At 40.9% G+C, this 25,000-nt stretch overlaps 1 long non-coding RNA gene across 1 annotated transcript; it reads right to left on the bottom strand.

Moving 5' to 3' along the window:
• Positions 1-20,441: 20,441 nt before the first annotated feature.
• LOC137097523 (uncharacterized) lies at positions 20,442-24,616 on the bottom strand. Its single transcript, XR_010910249.1, has 2 exons — positions 23,900-24,616; positions 20,442-21,212 (listed from the first exon to the last, which is right to left on the bottom strand). It is a non-coding gene; the product is annotated as an uncharacterized lncRNA (long non-coding RNA).
• Between the last annotated feature and the right edge of the window lie 384 nt (positions 24,617-25,000).

Raw genomic sequence — 25,000 nt, 5'->3', positions numbered from 1 at the left:
GTTTTTGGGTTTCGCTTTCCCAATGGCCTTCCTATACGTGTTATTTACCATTAATCATTTGAATTTAATTTTATCTGATTCTTCTCTCGTTACCAGGATCCAGAAATATTTCCAAACCTCCACACCCCCTCTCCCTCCTCCTCCTCCTCCTTTGATGCAGGTTGCCAGATCCGGAGTGAGAAGGCCCAGCCCCCCTCATCGCCTAGAGTCAAGGAGTTAAAAGAGACCTCATGGGCCATCCAGTCCAACCCCCTGCCAAGAACCAAGAGTTCCTGCTTCAGCTGTCATAAACCTATGAACTTTAACAAACATGATTTGCTTTTTGACAACATTGTTTAATCACACATTCTCTGTCATTGACTTCTTAAATCAAGCGCTTTGGATTCCTGCTCACTACATTTGTCTCTGAAAAGATGACGTGACACCAAGGCCTTCAAAATTCCATTCACCTTCCAGTCTATTCTATGTGTTGTTTCAAATCTCACAAATAACTTCAGCAAAATATTTATGCATGTTGTTTTTTAAAAGAGTTAACTTAACATATTTAGCCAAACACTGTACCTGCTTGATAATACTTTTATTATCCAATTTGTTTACTCTACACAACTATTAATTACTTATATAATAATATGCTGTTGCTGCATTCAATGCATCCCATCCCTGTGGCATATTTATAAGCCACGGCCCCTGCAACCCCCTCCCAGGCGTGATGTCCTTTATGCATACAAATTGTTGAAAAACGAAAAGGGGGGATGAAGGGACATTATTATTATTATTATGTCCCTTATACAAGAGAGACACCATTGTGTCCCCAGCACAGAGTGCAGGAACGGCTATGTACCACTAGGGGGGACTGGCAGGCCATACCTTCGAATGGACATAGCTCATTCCAGTCCTCTGACGCTTACGCTTCACACCTTTCTGGCTTAGGAGATGCAGAGGGCATCATGACCTGGGACTGATAGTAGGCTGCAGGCTACCTCACCTTAGGATGAGCTCACCTCTAGCCAATCACTCTGCCAATGATGTAATCCAACTCACTGTTACTAGGCAAGCTTTGCAAAGAGCACAAGAAAGGATATATAAACAGCTTGGCTGATCAATAAACTTTGAGGTCACTTCTGCACCCCCTTTGTCTGGTGGTTTTCTTCATGCGTCTCCAACATAATCCTGTTCTGCAGTCTCAACAAGAACAGTTAGACCAAACTGACACTTCATTCTATTGCATCTATGGGATTTGCTTCAGCGTCTCTGACCAAACTTTCTAATGCCAGGGGTCTATAGGATGTAGTTCAAGTGGAATCATGGCATTGTAACTGTGTAGTGCAAATGGCACGCAACACCTGAAGCTGATTTGATTGATCCATCAGTCACAACACTCCTTCAATAAGGATTGGAGGCTCCCAGGGTCCTTCCACATAGTCATATAACTCAGAATATCAAGGCAGAATAACCCACAATATCTGCTTTGAACTGGGTTATTTGAATCCACAATGCCATATATTCCAGCTCAAAGCAGATAATGTGAGATTTTATTCAGTTATGTGGAAGGAGCCTTAGTATACTATCCAAAATGTATAGATGCCTATATTTTCATATGGGAACGTGATGAAATATCTGAGGCCCCTTCTACACTGCCATATAATCTAGATTATAATCCATTCTGCCATATATCCCAGTTCAAAGCAGATAATGTGGGATTTTATTCAGCTGTGTGGAAGGCGTCCCAGTAACCTTTGAGAGACTTCGGAAAAGTTACTGGGCCCTTCCAGACAGGCCCTATATCCCAGGATTTGATCCCAGGTTTTCTATTTATCACAGATTATCTGGCAGGTGGACTCATATAATTCAATTTAAAGCAGAAAACCTGGGATCAGATCCTGGGATATAGGACCCAATGTTTCAGGTGACAGTTTGTAGAACTGTCAAGCAATCATCTCTAGGGATTGCAGCTGAGGAATTGTAGGGTGGATCTACACTGTAGGATTAGTGCAGTTTGGCACCACTTTAGCTCAATGATATAAGAGCCCCAGGTGGCGTAGTGGGTTAAACCCCTCTGCTGGCAGGACTGAACACCGACAGGGAGTCCAGGGAATCCAGGGAAAGGCAGATGAGCTCCCTCTATCAGCTCCAACTCCTTATGCGGGGACATGAAAGAAGCCTCCCACAAGGATGATAAAAACATCAAAATCATCCAGGCGTCCTCTGGGCAACGTCCTTGCAGACAGCCAATTCTCTCATACCAGAAGCGACTTGCAGTTTCTCAAGTCACTCCTGACATGACAAAAAAAAAACCCAAAAAACTCCGTGATATGAAATGCTGGGAGGTGTAGTTTCATGAACTCTTTAGTCTTCTCTGCAAAGAGTTGATGCCTCACCAAACCACAAATTCCAGGTTCCAATAGCATCAGAGTATGGCAATTAAATTCCATTTATTCCACAGTATAAACATACCCCAATCCAAGATAATAGCTAGCATGAACACAAACCTTGTCCTTTATGTCCCGTCCCCCCTCCAAATTATCGACAAAACCAACATGCTTTTCACCTCCTTGGCAAAAAGTCCAACCTGCCTGTTTCCTCATCTCCAGTTGTGGTTATTTCAGTTGTTTCAGAGGAGGAGGAAGACTCTTGTCAGTCAATTTCACCTTATGACATGCCACTGACTGTTAGAATAATACTCCAACTCCTCTGCAGGTTAATTGAGAGAACAGATATAAATACATTTTCCAAGACCAAACTTGAATAAGAAGAAAACACACAATAGACTTCAGAGAGCTTTTGTAGCCTCAAAACCGGTCAATGGTGTTGAAGCATGTAAGAAATCAGTTAGTGTGTGTGTCAACTGTAAAATAAGATGCATGAAGCTGATTGGTCGGACTATGTTCAGGGAGCTGGCTGAGCCTGGGAGTTTTGGATACTGTTACATTTTTGCAGGCTTGGGCTATGCAGATGCTTGCAGAGAAGCAGAGACAGAGAGACTGTTTTGGAGTGTGCTGAATGGCAATTATGGTTGCCATTCAGAATCTTCTTCACAATGTAATGGAAAGACACTTTGTTGTTCATTTGTTCAGTCACTTTTGACTCTTCGTGACCTCATGGACCAGCCCACGCCAGAGCTCCCTGTCGGCTGTCACCTCCTCCAGCTCCTTTAGAGTCAAGCCAGTCACTTCAAGGGTGCCATCCATCCAGCTTGTCCTTGGTCAACCCCTCTTCTCTTTTCCTTCCATTTTCCCCATCATCATTGTCTTCTCTAAGCTTTCCTGTCTCCTCATGATATGGCCAAAGTACTTCATCTTGGCCTCTACTATTCTTCCCTCCAATGAGCAGTCGGGCTTTATTTCCTGAAGTATGAACTGGTTGGATCTTCTGGCGGTCCAAGGCACTCTCAGCACTTTCCTCCAACACCACAGTTCAAAAGCATCTATCTTCCTTTGCTCAGTCTTCCCTAAGGTCCAGTTCTCACATCCATAGGTTACTACGGGCAATACCATTGCTTTGACTATACGGATCTTTGTTGCCAGTGTGATGTCTCTACTCTTCACTATTTTATCAAGATTGGTCATTGCTCTCCTCCCAAGAAGTAAGCGTCTCCTGATTTCCTGGTGGCAGTCTGTGTCTGCAGTAATCTTTGCACCTAGAAATACAAAGTCTGTCACTGCCTCCACGTTTTCTCCCTCTATTTCCCAGTTGTCAATCATTTGTTGCCATAATCTTGGTTTTTTTGATGTTTAACTGCACCCTAGCTTTTTTGCTTTCTTCTTTCACCTTGATTTGAAGGCTCCTCAGCTCCTCCTCGCTTTCGGCCATCAAAGTGGTGCCATCTGCATATCTAAGGTTGTTAATGTTTCTTCCAGCAATTTTCACCCCAGCCTTGGAAAGACACTAGTCTACAGTAAAAATTGAGGCACACCTAGAAGAGTGCGGATTCAAACAAAAGCCCTGCTTGAAATATTTGACTAGGAATTACTTACATTGTGAAACATACATGAAAATATAACAATGATGTTTTGTAAGATGAAGTAAAGGAGTCTTGTTTGGTTAATGATTCTCTCCTTTCTAATGCCTCTCTGCTATATCATTTCGCCCACCCAGTACAACCTCAGCGCTGTTTCTTGGGCAACCTTTGTTCTTTTTGCCACAGATTTCCTGAATAGACCTACCGGGTCACTGCAAGCCTTTGCCAGTATATGTTGGGTGTGTGTATGTGTTACATTCCTGTTCTCTAATTATCGGCATATGAATTTTCAGAACATAGCCTTTTACCCATCAGATTGGATTTCTTTAAACAGTCTTACTAACTAGATGAAACAGTTCATTTCACAGGTTTGAAGATTTTTCCCTATTCTGCATGATGTCTCATTGCTGGTGTTGTCGAACGCGGCATTTATAAGCTTGTGGATGCATGACTCATTAGACAAGCCAAAATATACAAAATAGGGCCTACCCTACACCCGAAGAGCCAACATTTCATGCTTTCTATTTGTTGAGAACGCAAAAAGTTGGACTCCATCCTAACCAAAATTCATTACATTTTAATTCTTCGGGATGTACAATTGCTTAGTTAATAAAAGTGAGCTCTAACACCCGCTTTTCCATCAAATGTTTCCTTTTAGATTGCAATTTAACACTTCTGTTTCCCTTAAGGGTTTTTAGAGGGTTGTTGAGATAAGAGACGCTTCATGTAAAGATAGAAGAGAAAATTGAGTGTAGAGGGATATGTATTTCATGAATAATTATGAACCTATCATTAAGGAAATGTTCCTTTAAAAATATTATTCCCTAGATTTAGACCCATTTGTGTAGACTCATAGGCTCCATGCCATATAAAATCCAGATTATCTTCTGTGAACTTGATTATATGGCAGTGTAGACTCGGATAATCCAGTTCAAAGCAGATAATGTTGATTATCTGTTTTGGTAATTTGGATTATATGGCAATGTAGATCCAGCCTCCTTTGATTCCATAGTAATGAGCCATGGCAATGAAAGTTGTGCCAAACTGAATAAACTGTACAATGCAGATGCATGCTCTGTTGGTCTAAATGACAAAATTCATATATCGTAATTGGATGAAACAGAGACTGCATATACCATTCATAAAGCGACTGAGCACAACACTAACCCAAGGCTATACCTCCCATTAAAATCACTTTCCGTTAAGGTTTGTGTATGAGCTCTTTTCAGTTTGTCAACTCTTTTGTTTTGCTCCAAAGTAATTATCAATTACTCTCTCTCCCAGTTCCTCACTGTATATTTATAACTCTTGGAGCTTTAAATAATAGTTTATTTAGCAGATCAATCTGGTTCAGGTAAGTAATTCATGAACAAGAAATACCTTTATATCAGCAGTTAAGAAAGCCACCACAGATCTGTATTGCAAAGAAAGTTCTGATATCCGTTGGTGGAACTTTTCCACAAAACTCATCCAAATATCATTTGGCGAACAAAAGAAAAAATGTAGGACTGTGTGTGTAAGATAATGTTAAGTAATTTCAAGTTCCCCTACATTGTTGGGTTTTGGGAGCTTAGAGGGCTAAAAGCAACCAGAAAGTCAAAAGAAGCAGACGGGTGCAAAGGCAGAAGCAGAGGTCTTTGATTCCGGGTGGTCAAAGCGGATATCAGCAAATATAGTGCTCAAGTAGTGGAAAATACAGAACATATTTATTTACTTCGACAGCTATTCAGAATACTCGAACCAGCCTCTGATTGGCTCAAAACTGGTACAGCCAGGATCTGGGATCCTGTTGGCTGGGGATTCCTTCTGATGTCATTGCTGGTTGGTGTTCCCTGTGGTGGTAAAATAAACAGCTGTCAATTGTTGGTTTGAAGTTTGAGTCTGATTCTGATTCCGTCCCTAAAAGGAGCATAACCCCCAGAAAGTGACATGGTAAACATGCACATGAGTCCAATACCAATTCAGGTTGAGTATTTACAAAGGAAATGATCTGGTGAAACATTATGAGAAATTGTGAGCGATCAACAGTACAATAGACGAGGTTATATGTTGATCTTTATCAGTGGTGTTGTACTCCAGAGCAAGATTCCCTTTGACTCTCCACACCACACAGTTGAGTTAAAATAGCAAGCAGTTTATTGAAAATAGTAAAAGCCACAGCAATAAAAGTAGTCCACAGTAAAAAGGCAAATCCAAATGATTAGTAAGTAAAAAGAGCAATAAATCCACAGATATACAGTCCAAGAAAGTCCATTAATCCAGAGGCTTGATTTCAAAGGCAAAAACAACAGCAAAGGCACTTAAACAGGAATCAAACAAAGACCAAGGTCCAGGATCATGGCATGGAGAACTATTCGTGAATCCAACATTGCTTCATCTGAAGCTAGACTCTGTACTTGGCACTATATATCTACTTTGTTTCCCAAACAGCTAGGAATAGATTTTTTCCTTAGTTTTGGTTTCTCTACTAGCTTCTGCTCTAATCTGGCTGAGTGCCTTAGGTTCTTATTTGTTTGTCTCTGCTGGCTAAAATCTCTTTGTCTGTTCAAGCCTTAATTAAAATCTGCACCTGGAGATAACTGACCCTGGGACTGCAGCTCAGAGCTTCTCCCAGGCTCAAGACCTTGACATTCCCTGTCTAAGCCATCAACTCAGGCATGTAGCGGGGGGCGCTTGAAATTATCATGGTGGTCTGCAAAAAGGCCTTACTGGTACATTATTTAAACTGTTATGTTTATTCATATCATGATCTGATCACCATGCTCAATATATCTCATGATCACCATGCTCAATATATCTCATATATCCCCCCCCCCCCCCCCCCCGAATCAAAATCCTGGCTACGGGCCTGCATCAACTGAACTGCATTCATGCCCCATATCCCTAAAACTAGACCCAGGAAACAGACCATCATCCCCATTCCCTTCAGGAACATCTTCATGAACAGCATCCCCATTCCCATCAAAGGAATCAACTTGAACATGAACAACATTGTCATTCCCATCATCCAAAGCAACCTGGTCATTAGACACAATCACAGGCTGAACAGGCTGACATACAACAAGTAGACCTTAATGGGAAGCAGGAAAATCCCTCAGCAAGAGCAGGAAACATATTAACTTTTCAATGGAATGATGTCCTTTGTTAATGGGCTTACTCAGCTGTGATAACAGGGGAACGCTTTGTGTGTGTGCGTGTGTGTGTGTGTGTGTGTGTGTGTGTGTGTCTTGAGTGGTCTCCCCTTCTGCCTCTGGTTGCCTTTTGTACTGGGACATTGGTACATTGAAAATACATACATACATTTCCAAGTTACAGGCATTGCGAGATTGTCGAAAAAATATTAAAGCAAAGATTTGTGAGTGAATGAATGAAACAAAGTAGACTTCTGGAGGTATGTGAATGGAATTTTTTCCTATGGATGAACATGACTATCTTCGACCAATGGGGGTATTTAGCCATTTCATCTGCAGCTGACTTTCCAGAGAATTATGTGTTTAGTTAAGAAGATTATGCAATTTTTCTTTTGTGGGTGGCTGATCTGCGTTTCAGGGTGGATCAAATGAACAGAGGCAGGATGAACAGTCCACTGGCCATTTGTAAGGCTGAAGCTCTACTAGTTTGTGATATTTTTTTATCATTTGATAAAATCCATATTTTGGGGAATATGATTTCCCGATAACCATAACAAAGAAACCACAGCCCAGCCCCATGTCTATTTGAAAGTAAGTCCCACTGAGAGGAATGGAGCTCACTCCCAGATAAGGTTGTGTGGGCAGCTGAAGTCCATTTCTCTTGGACTTGTCACTGCTGGATGCGCTTCAGGAGTGGGCTTGCTGGGCTGGCTCTTTTGGCTGAGATCGGAAAGACACAGCTGGCGCTGCCAACTGTGAGCTGGAGGAGGCTCTTCCTGGTAATGACCAAAGCCTACGCTGAAAACATTGCAAAGGGAGAAGAGGCTGGAATATGAGATGTTTTCTCCTTACTGGAGAGAAACCCCCAGAGTATATTAAATATCTATGCAGCTGCAGCGCCAGCACCTTTAAGAGGCAGAGATGCGGGACAGACATGATGTGTAAGATTTGCAACTTCCTAGGAAACAGGGAGGCATCACATTCATCAGATGAGAAAACTGAGGCAAAAACATAAAAAGAGAAATACTGAATATCTCCCAAAACTAGTGGGATATCAATGTACACACAATGTGTCTGAAGGAGCTTCAGTGATGCCGTTGACAATGGCTAAAATCCTGGCACATTTAGTTTTCTATTGGGAACTGAAACCAGACTTCAAAGAACATTGAAGATGCTATACATAATCATTAAACACCGTTCAATGGCTCATTAGCACAGAATTCTTAACAGGTTAAGAATGTTAAATGCTGGTTTTGTCTGTGAGTCGTTTTACACGGCACAGTTACACCACGTTGATACTTTGATTCTGTGGTGATACCCTATAGGTGCTGCAATTTATAGTTTGCTGAGTTATCTGGGGGCCCATCGACACTGAATGCAGATTATCTGCTTTAAACTGGATTATATGGCAGTGTAGACTCTGGTTACATCTACACTTTCGTATAAAATCTAGATTATCTGCTTTGAATTGGATTGTATGGCAGTATGTTGTTGTTGATTATTTGTTTCCTATGGGTGACTCTTTGTGACTTCATGGACCAGCCCAAGGCAGAGCTCCCTGTCGGCCGTGGCCACCCCAAACTCCTTCAAGGATACCATCCACCCATCTTGCCCTTGGTCGGCCCCTCTTCCTTTTTCCTTCCATTTTCCCCAGCATAATTGTCAGTATAGCCTTCGACAATACATTGTCAGTATAATTGTCATATATACATGTGGCAGTACAGATTCATATAATCCAGTTCAAATCAGATAATGTGGATTATCTGCTTGATAATCTGGATTATATGGCAGTATAAATTCAGCCTGAGGTCCCCTCTACACTGCCATATAATCCAGATTATCCAATCAAATAATCCACTTTATCTGCTTTGAACTGAATTATATGACTCTACATTGCCACACAATCCAGTTCAAAGCAGATAATCTGAATTTTATATGGCAGTGTAGAAGGAGCCATAGATTATCCGCTTTGAAAATCTGGTTTATATAGCAGTGTACATCCAGCCTCATGTAATCCAGTTTAAAGCAAATATTTTGCATTCAGAAACTGGATTTTATAGTCAGTGTAATAATAATATTTATTTATTTATTTGACCATTTCAAAATGCAACACGAGTAAAAGACAAGGCAAAAAGGAGAGGACAGCAGCCGACCTACTATTTACAGTCAGAATCTTATGTTCTTGTCATATAGTCAATGTAGATGGGGCCTCTGGCTGCCAGCCACTCAGGGGCGGCTCAACCCATTACGCAAAGTAAGTAGTTGCAGTATAGTTGATTTTGCCCAGGGGCGCTCTTGAGGGAAAATAGACCTTGATATATGCGAGTTGTAGTTACTGGGATGTATAGTTCACCTACAATCAAAGAGCATTCTGAACTCCACCAATGATGAAATTGAACCAAATATGGCACGCAGAACTCCCACGATGAACAGAAAATATATATCAGTGATTGGTTGGGGGTGTGTGTGTGTGTGCCAAAATACTGTTTGCTCTCTGTTGAAAATTACCTAGGGCCGCCTCTGCAACCACTTTAGTTAAGGTGGCATCAAACTTCTATAACTGTGTAATATATATATATGGGAAAACTGATTCTCTAAAAAGGCAGGACTCTGCCAAAAAAAGAGCTTTGGAATCTGCCTTATATGAAAGTATAAGAATATCTCTGGCTTCTTCTGTTTGCCTTTGACGCTGAAGGACTGGCTTCCTTTGCATTAGCGGTGGTTGTTCTAATCCAAAGCGTCTCTAAGTGGTTAAGAGACACTGTAAGCTTTGCAGTCACACACAATAGAAAGGTGGGCAGGCAAAAGCTACACAACTGCCATGCTGTGGTGTGCCCACTAATCTCCCCCACGCAAGTGAGAGAAGGAAAAAGAATCATAAGATTTAAGTTACCAAATAAAAAAAATCTCCTTGGGGTGCTGATAAGATCTAAGTAACTGGATGCCGAGCCAAACACCCACTTCCACAGTTCAGAGCCACACTTGCTGTCAGTCAAACCAGTTTCTCTCTCCTCCTCTGTGACCGCCTCCAGGATTTTTACAGATCAAGGGATCTGAAAAACAAAATAAATATTTTTAGCACCAAGAGGGACACTGAGCAACACAAGGGTTCGATGCTTGTGTGGATTTATTTCATTTATATCCCACTTGCTTCCCTGGCTAGGATCCCAAGCAGCTTGCATACCATTTAAAATCAAGTGATACAAGAACACAACAAAACCATGTGCATTGCAAAATATTATTACTAAGTGTATAAAAATATCTATGAAAAATAGTTAAGCAAATGTACAAACACAATGTTTTAAAAGTTCATCTCATCTCTTGGCCAAGTCTCATTGTCTTCCAAAAGCAGAGTCTTGACCTATTCTGATCAACGTTGTCTTTCACTATGAAGACATATGTTTCCAGATGGAAGGCGGTCCCAACAAGGGTTTGCTTGAAGCGCCTTCATGACATGGAGATGCAATAGAATCTCTTCTCGTATCTCTTCAAAATCTGCACTACTATTGGCAACAGTTATAGTTTTACAAGGTCTTTAGCTTTCTCCATCAAAGAGAGCTGGCGCCTCACCAAACTACAGTTCCCATGATTCCATAGCATTGAGCCATGGCAGTCAAATATGAGTCAAACTGTATTAATTCAACAATGTAGATGCCCCTGTGACAGCTTCCTGTGAATGCTGTCCTGTGAGCGATATTGAAATAAGTCAGTCTCAATTGCCATTCCAGACCACCTCTGTAAGTTGGAATGTAGCTGGCAGGCATTGCTTTTTCATTTGGTTCGTGACCCAGGCTGGACCTATGCAGCTTCAAAGCTGTACAGAAAACCACGGTCTGTGATCAGAATACTTGATGAACCTCATACTAGTTTTTTTTTCATCTACAGTCTGCTTTGCTGAAACCTTCATTCAACTTTGGGGGCTGTCTTTTGTCATTTCACTCTCCTCTGATGGGTAGTAGGTTCCTGCAATGCAGCATATTCGGCTTTTAGAAAAGCATGACCTTTTAGAGATCAGAACCTTTTAGAGAAGAGCCAAAAACCCGTTTTAGAGCCAAAAACCCGTTTGAGTAGAATCTTCTCAAGTGGTATACAACCAAATGTAATTATGCAAGGCAATTGGCCTCAGTTGTTAGACTGAATGACCTGTTGTTTCTGATCCGTTAGGAAACAGAGAATATGCCACTGATGTGGATATATTGGAAATATAGATATTTATACATATACTAGCCGTCCCTTGCCACGCGTTGCTGTGGCCCACATGGGGGTTCTGTGTGGGAGGTTTGGCCCAATTATATCATTGGTGGGGTTCTGAATGCTCTGTGATTGTACGTGAACTATAAATCCCAGCAACTACAACTCTCAAATGTCAAGATTCTATTTTCCCAAACTCCACCAGTATTCACATTTGGGCATATTGAGTATTTGTGTAGAATTTGGTCCAGATCCATCATTGTTTGAGTCCACAGTGATCTCTGGATGTAGGTGAACTACAACTACAAAACCAAAGGACACTGCCCACCAAACTCTTCCAGTATTTTATGTTGGTCATGGGAGTCCTGTGTGCCAAGTTTGGTTCAATTCCATTGTTGGTGGGGTTCAGAATGCTCTTTGATTGTAGGTGAACTATAAATCCCAGAAACTACAACTCTCAAATGACAAAATCAATTTTTTGAGTGAAGGACATACATTGGGTTGTTAGGTGTCTTGTGTCCAAATTTGGTGTCAATACGTCCAGTTGTTTTTGAGTTTTGTTAATCCCACAAACGAACATTACATTTTTATTTATATAGATTGTATGTACATTGCAAGCACTGAAATATAGGAAAAAAGCAGGTTCACTCTGTGTTAGGAAGCCAAGCTGACAGGACAGAAAGAATTCTGAAGTAGATCTGTGTTGAAAGGGGGAGAAGAAGGGGGGCATGTTATCTATATACTCCAGAGACTGGTACAGCTTAGTACAGCCCATATCTTCTTGCTTCTAAAAGTAAGGAGTTTCTCTCCCTCTCCTGACAGGTCAAAAGTAGGTCCCTTGATGGATCTCTATTGCTGTAAGCTGCTTTAGTTTTTATTGAGTTTCCAGATGACAATGAAAGTGGGGGAGCATATAGTTGGTATAGGAAAGTAGGAAACTATAGAAAAAATATGAATATATGTCCCTTGCATGTAGAAGATATAATTTGATATTTCTATGATGCTAAAGTGATGTAGTGGTGATGTTACATATGTAGAAGCATGTTTCTTTGTTTGCCTGCATTTGAAGATGTATAAAAGGGAAAGTCAACCCTTTATCGGGGCTCTGGTTGACTTTTGGACATGAATCCATGCCAGGGTCTCAGCTGAAAATAAACATACCTTTTCTGCCTCACACAAAGCATCGCTCTTGGTATTATGTCTCCTATCAGCCATAACATCACTGTATTAAAAACAGCAGTTCTTCAGAAATGTTGATAAACACTTTTTAGCTTTTCTACTTTTGGTATTAGGTATTTCTTCTTTTAACGCTCCCCTTCTTTCTCAAACTTTCCTTTCTAAAAATTGTTCTCACTCTTTCGATGTTATATCCCAAACTTCTTTGAAATAAAAAAGAAAGAAGAGAGAACATGGAAAGAAACCGACTTAATAAAACATAAGAGACTTGACGACTGGAGATAAAGACAACTGGATATATACATACATATTTGGTTTTTGTTTTGTTTTTTTCTTTCTCTTTTCTTTTATGGATCTACAATCTATAGTTTCCTACTTTCCTATACCAACTATATGTTCCCCCACTTTCATTGTCATCCGGAAACTCAATAGAAATTTATTTACAAAAAAAGAAAAGAAATGTTGATAAACACTTCCAAAAATATATCTACTCTCCCATAAACAACTTGTTTTATATTATGCACTCATGAGACAAAATAAAGTAGACTTTGGTAAAAATAACATATTTGGTTTACTCATGACCTTCATGTGTTCAGCATACACAATGTGTCAGTCAGTTATAGTTATGTTTGAGATAGTTTCTGTCCCATCTGGTCAGAACATCTCTCTCACAATAAACAACAGGCAAGTGTTTGGAAGTCTGCGATCTGAGCAGTCCCGGTCTTAAAAAGTTTGTGCTATGTGCTCATCTCAGGCGGATCATGTGGTCTGCAGCCCCTCCCACAACTTCTCAGGAAAAACATAGAGCAAGGAAAGAAAGCTGCATATCAGAACATACATACAATAAGTAAATAATAGGATTATAAACAAACAAATTGCCAGAGGCTTGAAGAAGGTTGTAATTTCCAACATCAAGATTTGAAATGGCCTCTTAGAAGATTTAGAGGCGGTCCCAATCAATGTCTGCTTTTTAGAGATGAATCTATGCTGTAGAATGAATGCAGTTTGACCTCACTTTCGCTGCCATGGCTCAGTGCTATGGGATCCTAGGATTTGTAGTTTGGTGGGTCACCAACACTCTTTGGCAAAAGAGACTAAAGATCATGTCAAAACTACTCCTCCAATGATTCCATAGTATTGAGCCATGGCAGTTAAAGTGGTGTCAATCTGCAATAATTATGCAGTGTAGATGTACTTCCAGTTTACATAAACTTATGCTACAACCTCTTTCAGCCTCAACGCTGCTTCAAGATCCCTTTGCTCTCTATTTCTCATTCTCTCCAACTCATTGAACTCCAGCCTCTTTCCAAGAGATTGTGGCTTAGAAGAGCTGCGGGGAGGAAAGGTTATGGTGGGCGAAAGAGCTGTAGCGTGTGTTCATAACTGTGTGGGCAGGAAGATTTGCTGCGTTTTCCCTCCATTCAAACTGGCCCTGTTCATCCTTCATGGTGCAAACATTAAATGAGCCATTTTGCCTCTTTAATGTTTTTCTTATTGTATCTTTCCCTGGAGGATATTACGGGTCCTTTCCCTTCTCCTCTGAAAATTCACAAACCTGTTAACTGAATACAATATGTGAATAAGAAATCCTGAGGGTGCAGTCTTTAAGGGCTGCCCCAATCAAAAGCTCATTATGGTAATCTAATTTTTAAGTTGTTCGTTATCCCTCTTGGAGGAAATAGATGCAGTTCAATGGGTAATGAAGGGAGTTGCCTGTTCAATTTTCACCTTGAAAGTCACATAAACATTGTTCAGTATTTGAAAATTGTGATAAGGTGTGAAAGTCTGGATTGCTGTGTGTGAAATACGACTGTGGTTATATCAACTAGTCTTCAGTCACTAGGTTATAAATATGGAAATTACAGCAAAAGACCAGGAAGTCCATATCCATTGGAAACACCCCTTCAAAATGCTGCAACTCAGGTAAGATTGTTCCAAATACATTTGAACTTGAAGAAAAGTTAGCTTTAGGAGGACAGTGACTTATGGAATGCCTCCACTAGATTACTGTAATGGCATTGAATTGGAGCATCCCTTGGACATGTCAGGTGGGAAATTCTGGAAGCTGTCTTTTTAAAAATAATTTCAGGGTGCAGTAATTTCATATTCTGATAATGATAACAGGCAGCAACTGTCTTTATGACATGCATTTGTATCCATGCAGGACTGCAGCAGCACAGCAGGTAAAACCGCTAACTGCAGGAAATCTGCTGACCGGAGGGTTAGCAGTCAGAACCTGCGAGTCGGGGTGACTTCCAGCTGTCAACCCTAGCTTCCGCCTACTTAGCAGTACGAAAGCATGTAATGCAAGTAGATCAATAGGTACTGCCTCCGTAGGGCAGAGAGTTCCACTGCTGAACGGCTCTCACAGTCAGGAAGTTCTTCCTCATGTTCAGATGGAATCTCCTCTCTTGTAGTTTGAAGCCATTGTTCCGCATCCTAGTCTCCAAGGAAGCAGAAAACAAGCTTGCTCCCTCCTCCCTGTGGCTTCCTCTCACAAGAAACACTGCTCTAGAAGCAAATCAAGCCTGGCTAGATGACTAAACTGAGATGGGGTACTTTATCAATACGATTAGAAGACATGGCTCACTTGAAAATACAACAATTCTTGGTTAAGATAGAAGGCAATAGAAAAACAGAAAGACCACATCCCAAATGGATACACTCAATCAAGGAAGCCACAGACCTGAGTCTGCATGACCTCAGCACAATAGGCTTATTGGGAGATTTCTCCTTCATGAGGTTGCCTTAAGTAGCAGTTAGCAATAAATATAAATACTGTAAAATAAATCACCATCATCCAGCAGATGTAATCGCATCTCTTCTATATTTTAGAAACTGTGTGGTTCTCTGGGGGTTTTTGGCCTGCAAATTCTGTCCATTCAAAATAACACAGCCAGTGGCAGGGGATAATGGGATTTACATTCTGACACGATCCACAGGGCTGCATGATTTCCAAATCTTATAAATATAACCTGTTTTTTTTTAAAGAATAATCAAAATGTCAGCCCTAGATAGCTCATGTTCACTGTGGTGTTTCCCCTATAACGCCAGGTACTGACATTAGATCTGCAAGTTGTGCCAAACTAGCCCCATGCACCAGGCTAGGTTTAGAAAGACAAGAAAAATGGGATATTCTACCGCTTGATTCTTTTAAAACAGATTTCTGTCACTATCAACTTCAAAATATCCTGGCGCTATTATTTTTAAAAAGCTGAACTGAGAATCCAATGTGCATATGTGGAGAATCACCAGCCTTCTGTATTCCAAAGCAAACAGTTTGGAGTGTTTTCTTCACAGGCACCAGTAGCATCTTTGGGAAATATGGTTCAGCATACATTTTTAAAACGATCATTCTGTTTGTGTTGTGACCTTCTCTAGCAACAGTAAGCCTGCGGAATTAAACAAGCTTTACTGAAGGAGCAATGCACTTCTTTAGTGCCATATTCTCCTTCTCCTCTGCCTCTTCTTATTCCTCCCTCTCCAGTGCCTCTTTGAGTCAAGTCATGGGAAACAAGCTCCAAACCTCTCAATGAGGAGCTGGACCAGCTGTTGCCTTGACAGCTGGCTCTGAATCCTTCCTCATCACAACTTGTTAACCATTTCCCCTTAATTTTGATTCCTAGTTATTTCTCCTTCCCCTTTTGACCACTGTTGTCTCAGGGTAACAGTGACTTTAGACATTAGGGCCAGTCCTACTATTAAACAAAGTGGGTGATTGACTTAACACAAGCGACAAGTTAACTAAAGAAAGATGGGGTATTGGAAGACAGTGCTATATATACTCTACAACCTAGGCTTGTACCACTTCGGGTGCATCTACACTTTAGAATGAATGCAGTATGAGCCCACTTTAACTGCCCTGGCTCACTGCAATGGGATCCTGTGGGTTGAAGTTTGATGAAGCACCAGCACTCTTTTGGCAGAAAAAAAAGCTATTAAAAGTGCAGCTCCCATGGTTCAGTGACATTCAGCCGTGGAAATTAAGGCTGTGTCAAACTGCATTCATTCTACAGTGTAGATGCACTCCAAGTTGGCCAGCTGCTCTCAAGTGAAGTGAAGAAGGTTGATTTGCACACCTTCCAATACTGCATAAATCAGTGGTTCTCAACCTTCCTAATGCCGCGACCCCTTGATACAGCTCCTCATGTTGTGGTGACCCCGAACCATAAAATTATTTTCCTTGTTACTTCACTACTGTAATTTTGCTACTGTTATGAATCGTAATGTAAATATCTGATATGCAGGATGTATTTTCATTCACTGGACAAAATTTGGCACAAAGACCCAGTATGCCCAAATTTGAATACTAGTGGGGTTGGGGGGAGGGACTCATTTCATCATGTGAGAGTTGTACTTGCTGGGATTTATAGTTCATCTACAATCAAAGAACATTCTGATCTCCACCAACGACGGAACTGAACCAATCTTGGCACACAGGACTCCCATGACCATTGGAAAACACTAGCAGGGTTTGGTGGGCATGGATCTTGAGTTTGGGAGTTGTAGTTCAGCTACATCTGTGGACTCAACCAATGATGGATCAGGACCAAATTTGGCACAAATACACAATATGCCCTAATGTGAACACTAGTGGAGTTTAGGGGAAATAGACCTTGGCATTTGGGAGTTGTAGTTTCTGGGATTTATAGTTCACCTACAATCAAAGAGCATTCTGAACCCCACCAACAATAGAATTGGACTTAACTTTCCACATGTAACCCAGATGACCAAGAGAAAATACTGTGTTTTCTGATGGTCTTTGGCAACCCCTCGGACACCCTCTCACGACCCCCCCAGGGGTCCCGACCCCCAGGTTGAGAAACATTGGCATAGATGAAAATCAGCGCACAGGTGGACAAGGAGCATCAGAAGTGCAAGTGAGAGGGCAAAAGTTATTAATGAAGCAGGACATGCAAACTAGGGGAGGCTGCAACACTTTGCTTTGACCCGAGCCTACTTGTTGTTTCTGATGTAGATCAGTTAGTCTGGAAGTTTCTCAATATAGGCAGGCACAGACTGCTCCTGTTCTTGGCCATGCAGGGAATGTGACAAAGGGCAGTAAACTTCTAACTCCACTTTCAGTTTGGGTCCACACAGTAGTGCTGGAAGCTTGCATATTAAAACTCAGACTACAACTCATAGTGACTATCCTGGTTGGAGGATTCTGAGAGCTGAAGTCAAAACAGGATTTTTTCCAAGCTCTGTTAATGCTGAGGTCGAATTTAGACTGTGGACCACGGTTAAAGGAGGGTCCTGCCTGGCGAGTTTTTACATTAGCACTCAAAGTTTCAGATTAAAGAACACATTCACCAGAGGTGAAGACAGGTAACAGAGGCTTTAATTACGATCTGGCCAGAAAGGATACAAGCATGGCTAGCGTCAAAAAATACAAGTATAAACATACAGAGAAATACATGATATCTTATACATTTCTGATAGCTATTCAGACTTCCTGCTCTCAGATTGATCAGAAAAGAGGCTGGCTATGATCCATGGCAGGATTGATTGGCAGGAGAGAAGGGCAACCAGGGATTGGTCAGAATGAAGGACCTGTCAGCTGCAGAGCTGCCCCCCCCCCCCCAAAGGAGGGCACAGTCTGGGAAACACAGAGTAAAGATATGTTGATGGCTTTTGATGAGCTCAAGTGTCCAGTCCCATACCAAACAAAGGTAGGGACTTCAGCCTTTGGGTACTCAAAGGCTTGGTTGTCAACAAAAGAGGTTTACCACATGCAGACAGACAAACAGGTTTGGGTCTGGCAGGAGATCACTCATCTCTGAAACAACAGTTCTGGCTGGTTGCTTTGACTTGGAAAAAGGCCTAGGGGGTTTGCCCACCCTTCCTGTCCAGGAAATCTCTCTACAGGAAGGTGAAGGTCTCTGGATCTTATCTGGATCTATCTAGTTATATTCTGATAAAAAAGTTCTTACATTTAATAATTCTATGAAATAGATATAGGATGTGTTGTTCATTCGTTCAGTCGTTTCCGACTCTTTGTGACCTCATGGACCAGCTCACGCCAGAGCTCCCTGTCAGCCGTCACCACCCCCAGCTCCTTCAAGGTCAATTCAGTCACTTCAAGGATCCCACCCATCTATCTTGCCCTTGGTCGGCCCCTCTTCCTTTTTCCTTCCATTTTCCCCAGCATAATTGTTTTCTCTAAGCTAAGTATACAGATAGATAAAAGTTATATAGAAAATCATGAAGGACAGATACAAATATGATAGCTGTTGCTGGTTTATTCTTGATCTTCTGATGCTTTGATCCTGCACAGGTCTGGAAAGAGTCTTTTTAAAGGGGAAAAGTCGTATTTATTTCTGAACCCTTGATGAACTATAAAGCTCTGGGGTGAGGTGGGGTGGTTGTTTGACTACAATGCTGTTAGGGAAAACTACCCAAAAAAACAGAGCATCCAAAATACAAAACATAATGCTTATAGTTGAGCATTTAGCTCACAGCAAGCAGAGCGTGAAGTGTTGTGGCTGTAAAGAATTACGAGCTTAGGAGGCAAACATGCAGAGTTCAATCTTAAACAGTTACAAAAGGTTTATTTACAAAAATAATAACTACATTTCTTAATAGAAAAGAACTGGATCTAAGCTATTCTCTATCTCTGTCTGTTCTAGGATTCGAAAGAGAGGGGAAAATATCCAAGCACTACATCTCTCCTCCTGACAAACAAGCAGGAAGATCTCAATACACAAACTACATACTAAGATGAACTAACTGTTCCTCATTGGGGACAGCAGGCTTGGGCAGTGTGGGGTTGGATTCCAACAAATGCTATCCACCCTGGGTGAGAATCAGCTGACAGGTGACTGCTTGTGTGCATTGTAAGATGAATGCAGTCTGATACCATTTCAACTGCCATGCGTCACTGCACTGTAAATGTCTTCACTCTGGACTTCCTGACTAGATATTCCTTTAGTTCCTGGACAATGCCTGTTGTGTTTGCATGATGAAAGGGATGGACTATAATGATATTTTATAATTTTAATTATCATTAGTGTTTTACCAGAGGGCACATGGAGAGAAAAAAAGAATGGGAAAAGTTGAAGACATTCTTGTGGTTTCGTAGGGCAGCCTATTACTGCAATTTCTCATGGGAACAAAACACTGCTAATGCAGAACTTTGCATACATCTTTAAGGTTATTTGATGTCCTATAAATAGGAGCACTGATGTTGGTTAGTTGCTCAAGCATTACTTTGGAAAATCTGGGTTCAAATCACAAGCAATCCATGAAACTCACTGGGTGCTAGTCTTTTCCCAGCTACCTCACCAGGCTGTTGAAGGGACAATGTGTGGAGAAGAAAAGACATGATCCTGCCTTAGGTTCCTTGAAGAAAAAATAGGATATAAAGGTGACCAATCAATGAGTACAGTATATGCTTTGTCTCTTATATAGATCTCCAAACAGTAGGGTGGCATGTTTATGGATTACTGCTATGTATAATTAATGTGTGTATACATTATAAGACAGTATGTGTGATTTTGTGCCTTTAAGCCAGTTTATGAGGACCCTATAAATTTCAGAGGATTTTTTTTTTTTGGGCAAGGAATACTCAGAGGTGGTTTTGCCAGTTCCTTCCTCCAAAATATAGCCTAGAATCACCTGTAATTTGTTAGCAGTTTCCCATCCAATTGCAAACCAGAACTGGCCCAGCTGAACTTCTAAGATCAGACAGGATCCGGTGCATTTATTTAGAGTATTTAGGTAGATGCAAAGTAAGTTTATTCTAAAAGCAGGATTGGCTCTGCCCATTCTGACATGTCAAGGTGTTTGACCAGTATAAATAAGGTCCTTTGGACAAGAAAATTTCCCCATATGTACTTTAAACACCAAAATACATACCTTTCTTTTGTACCTTTCTGTTTCCAAAAGCCGAAAATGAAAGGAGAAGCCTTTGCCTTTGTTTTTGTTTATCTCATTGCATTGTAACTGTAATGTTCTTCGGGTGACAGACTCACCAGCCAGCGGAGTTCCCGAGGTAACGATGTTTATTCAACACGAGTAGGGGTAACGACTACATTTACTACAGAGAGAGAGCTTTTATCAAAGCATCCAGTAGTACAATGCATTGCCGGTGTGGCCACCCAAGGCTGTATCTTAAAGGCACACTATACTACATCTCCCTTTCACAACATAATAACTACACATTTTACAAAGAATACATTTTATAAGAGTATTAAAAATACATATCAAGATTACAAGAAATAACTCATTAAAATTTACAAACTTCATTAACATAACTAGACAGATGAGAAAATACACTTGTCTTCTTTGAGGCCAGAGGTCACTAGTACTTAGCCCACCGTTGAAGATGGTCTTTACCACCATCCTTCTACGGAGTGTACCTTACAGGCTCAAACACTGGCCTGCCATATGATGTTACATATGTTGGCTGTCTATCTGTTGTTACGAGTGCATCACTTTTGCTCACAGAAACCCCTTTAAAGCCATTATGTGTTGTGTTTCTTTGAATGATAGATTCAGGTATCTGTTTCCGTAGTTTTAATTGCCGCCTATTACGTCGATATACACGACCTTCCATATTTTTTATTAGATATGACCGAAATTGTTTGCATTTTTCTGTTACCACGGCAGGAAGCCATCTTTCCTTGCGGTCCTTAGATTGCATCCATACCAAATCTCCCTCTTTTAATGGCTGGAGGGGTCTTGCTGTTCGATCATAAAAATGTTTTTGTCTCTCCTGAGCTCTTTGTAGATCTTGGCGCACATTAATAGGAATCCTAGGACATAATAAGTCAGTTGTTATAGGCAGTTTACTTCTCAACATTCTACCCATCAATATTTGCGCAGGGGAGTACGATAATCCTGTCACAGGTGTATTCCGATACTCCAACAATGCTACATACAGATCCCCACCTGCATTTCTTACTTTGTGTATAAGTTGTTTTATGGACTGAATGGCTCTTTCTGCCATTCCATTTGATTGTGGGTATCCTGGACTACTAAAACACTGTTCGAATCCCCATTCTTTAGCAAATACCTTAAATTCTTGACTTGCAAATGGCATATTATCACTCACAACAACTAATGGAGTTCCATGTCGAGCAAACACAGATTTCAGGTTGACAATGACTGTTCTTGCCGTTTTATCAGGTAAACTTATTACTTCTGGATATTTTGAAAAATAGTCAATCACCAACAGAAAAGAATGGTTGTCCTGTTCAAATATATTCACTCCCACCTTCCCCCATGGCACTTCCGGAATCTCATGGGGTTTAAGTGGTTCCTTTTGATTATTTGGGGCGAAACTGGCACATACAGAACAACTTCCAACAGTCAACTCAATATCTTTTGACATGCCAGGCCAGTACATCAACTGTCTTGCTCTTTCTTTAGTTCTCTGAATCCCTTGATGGGACTCATGCAGTTGTGCAAGTACATTTTGTCTTTGATTTGCTGGAATGATTATTCTTTCTCCCATTAACAGAACCCCATCCCTACACCATAACTGATCTTTAACCGGCCAAAAAGGTTTTGCTATTGGAGCTACCTTTCGCATATATTTTGGCCATCCTTGCTTTAGGTATGTTTGAATCATCCTAAGTTGGGGATCACTTTTTGTTGCTTCTTGCACTATACCCTTTTTTTCTGGGTGCATGGCTAAGGTGTTGACTTCATATATAACTTTCTCATCTCCCATCGGGTTTTCCTGACTTCCAGGCAAATCAACAGTGGCCCTTGACAAGGTATCAGCCAGATACATAAATTTACCTGGGGTATATACAATATTAAGCTGATATCTTTGAAGCTGCAACAACATTCTTTGCAGACGAGCCGGGGCGCTGCCTATTGGTTTTTTATGAATTGATTCTAGAGGCTTGTGATCAGTTTGAACTAAAACAATTTTACCAAACACATACTGATGGAACTTTTGTACTGCATATACAACAGCAAGCAATTCTTTCTCTATTTGGGCATAATTTTTCTCTGTTGAACTGAGTGACCTTGAGGCATAGGACACTGGCTTATTGTCCTGCAGCAGACATGCTCCTAAGCCATCTTTTGATGCATCTGCTTGAATAACAACTGGTTTTGTCACATCAAAATATTGCAGTACAGGTGCATTACATAATCTTTGTTTGATAGAATCAAAAGCTTTCTGATGTTCTGGCATCCATTGAAAAATAATATTTTTCTTTAACAAACTTCTCAATGGTGCTGTCAACTCTGCCTCTTTAGGAATGTATTTTGCCAGATACTGTACTGACCCTAAAAACCTAAGCACCCCTTGCCTGTCATTGGGAGCTTTCATTTCTTGAATTGCCTTTACTTTCTCGATGTCTGGCCTGACTCCTTCTGCAGTCACAATGTGGCCCATGTATTTAACGGAATCTACCCTAAACTGGATCTTTTCTTTGTTAAACTTGATATTCTTGGCACGTGCTGTTTCCATTACCTGGAGTAAAATCTCATCATGTTGTTCACTTGTCTCAGCTGCTATAATCATATCATCGGCAATCATATATACACCTTTTATATGCCCAAATGTTTCTTGATTTTTCTGTTGAAAAACTTCACTTGAGGACTTGAGCCCAAATGGTAAACGATTAAAACAATACCTTCCCCAAGGCGTATTAAATGTACATAATCTTGATGATGCTTTATCCAGCTTTACCTGCCAATAGCCATCTTTCTCATCTATTATTGTAAAGACTTTCTTTCCAGCTAGGTGACTTAGAACTTCCTCAACTGTTGGGATGGTATAATGTTGTCTTCGCACTGCCTTATTTAGATCTCGAGGATCAAGACATATACGCAGATTCCCATTCTTTTTTTCAGTAATGACAAGACTGCTCACCCAATCTGTGGGTCCTACAACTTTTGTTATAACTCCTATACTTTCCATCTGATTGAGAGTATCTTTCAACCTGTCATGTATGGCAAAGGGCACTCTCCTACATCCTTGGATAACAGGAACCACTGTTGGATCAATATGTATGTGGTGATGTCCTTGAAACTCACCAAGACCTTGAAATACTTCTGGGTATAAGCTGAGCAATTTTTCTTGTGTTAATAACCCCTCTGTCTGTATCAGATCTACCCTATGAACTAAGCCCAAATTCTCACAAGCTGGTCTACCTAATAATGGGGTTGTTGAGCAATCTGTCACATAGAACAATAAATTATACACTCCCTTTACTGTTGTGCATTCAAACTCAACTGTTCCAATTGGTTGTATTCTTGTTCCACCATACGCTACCAGCACTACATTACTTTTAGACATTTGCTTTGTCCCGGGTATTCTAGAAAATATACTAAATGGTAACACATTTGCTTCAGCTCCAGTATCTAATTTAAAATTAATTATACAATCTCTTATTGCAATATCAGCATACCATCCTGCCTTATTTGCTACACCTGTATCCATCATTTCTTCATCCAGCTTTCCTATCATTAGATTACTTACGTTCAACTCATGAATGTGTTGTCTGGCTTGTGTACTCTCAGGATTGGTGACCCTTGACCTGCATAGTTTGGCATAATGGTTTTTTTTACCACACTTGTTGCACGTCTTTCCAAACGCTGGACACCTACGAAGTTCATGAGCAGTACCACAATAACCACACTTGTTCCGATTTTTCCATTTGTCACTGTGTCTTAACTCTCTGACTTTAAGAGCTTGAGTTGCAATTTCTTGGTTATCTCCCTGGGTCTGTTGTAGTTCACACACTTCTTCTGATGTTATTGCCATAGTTCTCAGCTGAGCTCTAGTTATCTCATCAACACGGCATATCTCCACGGCCTTCTCAAGTGTAAGATCAGCCTCTTTCAACAGCCTTTCTTTCAGTCTTTCTTCCTTGATGCTGAAGACAATTTTATCTCTTATCATGTCATTAATTGCCGTTCCAAATTCACAGCTGACTGCCTTCAGTTTCAGCTCAGCAATAAATTGCTCATTTTTAACCCCAGGACTCTGTATATGGTTCCAGAAACAGAATCTTTCAAAAACAATGTTCTTCCGAGGTAAAAAATAAGTCCTAAACTGTTCCAGAACCTCTGAAATATCTTTTGGGTTCTCCTCGGCAAAAACAAACGTGTTATATAAAGAAACTCCTTCCTCTCCCACACAATGTAGCAGGATAGCTATCTGCCGCTTCTTTGATACACTTTCAAGTCCTGCTGCAGAAAGATATAACTGAAACGCCTGTTCCCACCGTCTCCAGTTCTCAGGCATATTGCCTTGCATAGCAAGAGGAGGAGGAGGACGAAATGACTCCATGTCTTGGTATTCCTTATCTGGGAACTCTAGCTTCAGAGTTGCAGCACAGGAGAGGTTTATATCCCACTTCTGACACCATGTAATGTTCTTCGGGTGACAGACTCACCAGCCAGCGGAGTTCCCGAGGTAACGATGTTTATTCAACACGAGTAGGGGTAACGACTACATTTACTACAGAGAGAGAGCTTTTATCAAAGCATCCAGTAGTACAATGCATTGCCGGTGTGGCCACCCAAGGCTGTATCTTAAAGGCACACTATACTACAGTAACAATGCATTGAATATTTG

Source organism: Anolis sagrei, chromosome 1, assembly GCF_037176765.1.
Source record: "Anolis sagrei isolate rAnoSag1 chromosome 1, rAnoSag1.mat, whole genome shotgun sequence".
Classification (NCBI taxonomy): Eukaryota; Metazoa; Chordata; class Lepidosauria; order Squamata; family Dactyloidae; genus Anolis; species Anolis sagrei.
This window is presented reverse-complemented; position numbering and strand designations above follow the sequence as displayed.